The sequence below is a fragment of the Ceratosolen solmsi genome, unplaced genomic scaffold, assembly GCF_000503995.2.
Source record: "Ceratosolen solmsi marchali unplaced genomic scaffold, CerSol_1.0 scaffold10, whole genome shotgun sequence".
Lineage (NCBI taxonomy): Eukaryota > Metazoa > Arthropoda > Insecta > Hymenoptera > Agaonidae > Ceratosolen > Ceratosolen solmsi.
In genome coordinates, this window is record NW_011948412.1 from 4884854 (window position 1) to 4888353 (window position 3500).

The following is a 3500-nucleotide window of genomic DNA, read 5'->3' on the forward strand; positions in this document are numbered from 1 at the left end:
CTGCGCGCCCCTTTTTTTTTTTTTTTTTTTTTTTTTTTTTTTTTTTTTAAATTTTTTTATTCTCTTATATGTTTTTATTGTTGTTGTTTCTCTTCGGCTCTCACCCTCTTTATATTTCCTTACCTCTTTGTAATTGGTAATAATAATAATTCACGGGTGAATAATACAATGCGCGCTGCTCGTAAGACAGGGAGAATATTTGGATAGCCGCGATCCTCGGAAGAGATTTAATGCCTTTAGGCATATTCCTTTTTACACGTGCAATAAGTCCCGTGCAAATAAGCGCCAGAGTCAAGGTCGGCTCTGTCGTTGTCCTCGTTTTAATGTGTCGTGGAAATGATGTATACGCGCTTACCATCGAAAGGCACTGCCAATAATCTAACAAAAAGCCAACAAAAGATGGAGCCATAGACGTAGACGTTTTTAATGTACTACGTAATAGCACTTAGCGACAGCTATTGCTATGCATCTAAAATTCCCCCTCCCCTTTCCAATGCTAAAAAAAAAGAAAGACAAAGGCATGGATTTTCTAAGCTAATTTGGATCTTTATCGTATGTCTTACAAATTGTAGCATTTAATTAACGCTAATATCATTAGCATTACAGGTTAACTTTCTTGGAGGAACATTGGAAAATAATGCCGAGCATCCGTGGCATGTCCTGATAATTCGATATCCAATTTCTCATGAACCTTATGAGCAACGCGTCTTCCTTAACGAGCCTGCGATTTTAAATAGATCGAGACGCTGTTGACAATATCGTCATTAATCACATTGAATCAACCGATCTCAAATCGGCCTAATGTATACGGGAATAGAGCTCTTTTCTATACACGTGGCGATGCTTAAAAGCGATTGAGATCGTCAAATTCAGCGTAATCACTGCGGACAACGTCGGCCGCATTATAACGTCGTGAACTTCCAATATTATAGTTCTTGACGAGGGCTTCGTTGTTGGACGAATAAGACACAATAACGGGGCGTATGCTACAAATTCTTTTGGCAAACTGATTCCTTTTCAGTCGTCTAGCTGTCGAACTCGAAAGGCTGCTCGCCGACAACATGCGATAAAATAGAGAATTTTAATTTTAAATTCTGTAGATCTTTACAACAAGATAATTTATATATGTGTATATATATATATATATATATATATATATATATATATATACATATACATTTTTTCAATCATAATTATATTCATTCAAAATGTCTTCAAACATCATTTTATGCTTTATGATTTTATTTTTTTCTTCTTCTGTTTAATTCACCTTTAGAAATAATAAGTATCAGGTGTATCGCCATTAAAACAACAATTTCAGCTATTTCACTTGGAATAACCTATGTTTTCTTACTGCCTATAAAGACGCGGCCTTAAACATTTTTAACGCGCCTATGATATTTTATATTTATATATTATACGCTCCTATTTTATTTTGTCTTTATTGTATTAAGCATGTCTATTCTGGTGAAAATTGAATTACACTCGTCCTTACGTGTCTCTTCGATCAATGATAAATAAAATGTTTTTATCCATTCAATGATCATTTTTTCATCTTTTCCTTTTTTTTCTTCTTTCATATATATATATATATTATGTCTTTGATTTCTTTAATTGCTAAGCGTATAAACTTATGAATTCCCATCAATTTAATTACGTTTAAATGAAATTGAAGAAAATCAAATACAATTTACTGTATTGTCAATGGATCACTGAAATCAATTGGATTTTCAACGCTGATTAGTTACGTAGCATATAAAATAACCACGATATATACGAGCAAATAATCATTTATTTTCATTTTTAATTCAACTACATGATAACAGATGCATCGATCAATTGAACATGTTTAATGTTAATAAGCAATATCATTGCGTTACGTTGTGCTCGTTTTACGTGTCATCTAAGAAGCGGCTCTGCTGAATTTTGAAATCTTATCGAGCCAATCTTCTTACGTTACACATTTTCAACTTACAATTTAAATAATTCAAGAAAATAAGCAAAAGATCGATTAATAGTTAATGTTTTTTTACAATGTACATAGATATTTATCGAATTGTCCGAAAGAAATATTCGTATAAATTTATAACATTTACCGAGAATACGGTTAGATATTATCTTAAAAATATTTCTCTTAGCAATCACTTAAGTTTATGAGATTAATTCTAAAATACAAAAGCTAGTAATCGCTCGAATGATAAAAGCTATGTTTCGTATGTTAAAGTATTTAAAAATTCTCGGCACAAGTTTAAAAGTCAACGGCGAGTATTGTGATGTAATCGACGATAATTTGAGATTTAATGTTATCTATTGCTACGCTTATATCAACGCTTTCGGCTAAAGAGGCATTATTTGTACGAACGATACAAGTAGCGTAGATCGTTAATGGATTAAGATTAGAAATCTGACATTAACAAAAACTTTGTGATCTAAATCCAGAATCGATGGCATTATTTTAATTTGATGAAACGATACTTTCGGGAATAATTGCTCAAAGAGAAGTTAATTGTCATCGAATCACTTGTAATGATAATAACACGTCTCCATTATTAGGTGTGGCCGGACAGTAAAGGGGAATTATTATATACGTCTCCATTATTAGGTGTGGCCGGACAGTAAAGGGGAATTATATTTTATCGATTTCTTAATCCTGCCGGGTTAATCGATAAATCTAATTCCAAAAATAATGCCACGTGGCCTTTAATTTAATTTAAGATTTAATTACAAAAAATTAGACAATGTATTTGGATTAGAAGAGAGCGATTAATAGAGCGAGAATAGGAATAGCAATAGGAGCGAAAAGGCTTCGAAAATAATAGCAAAACATTGAGTTAAGTTTGATACCAAAAGCAATAGATGTCCAAACTAACGCGATAAGTTCGTCAACGTCTGTGTCGAACAAATTTTATTAAACTAGACGCGTTTGTAATATCCTTTAGCTTGAATTGTGCCTACGACGCACTTCTGGCGCTGAGTACTAATCAGCACTTTGCAAATCTTGCATTAAGTAACTCGGCTCCGCTTAGAACTTGATACTAGATAGATAGATAGATAGATCATAAAAAGGTAATTTGTGTCAAGCTACGCTCAATGGAATTATTACCTTGTGTTTGCGAGTGTAGCCAGCAAAATGTGAAATTACGTATGCATAGTTGCTGATCTTTTTCATTAGCTACGCCAGGCCGTTCTCAGCTCGTGCCACATCGAGGCGCGGTAATAAGATATAAAAACGGATACGCAGCTACGTTCCGTGCGTTCAACTACATGAGTTTTATTTATCTAGAAGCTGTCTCAGGTTATTCCGCGAAATCGTTTAAGCGAGCATCCGCCGCGTTCGCTAAGTATCCTCTAAATTATCAAACTCATAAAAAGGTGTGGATCCACGAAGTCTCGTGAGAGCGGCACACCGTGGGGCTTGCGGGGGGTTAAGCGTGGTGGTGGATTGAGGAGAGGATGGGGAGGACGGGGAGGACGGGGAGGATGGGGGGGGGGGGGGGAAT

General features: G+C 34.8%; 1 protein-coding gene across 1 annotated transcript in view; it reads right to left on the reverse strand.

Annotated features, from left to right (window-relative positions):
- LOC105364394 (prostatic spermine-binding protein-like) overlaps positions 1-3500 on the reverse strand; it is a 9891-nt gene that overhangs the window by 786 nt on the left and 5605 nt on the right. The window lies entirely within an intron of this gene.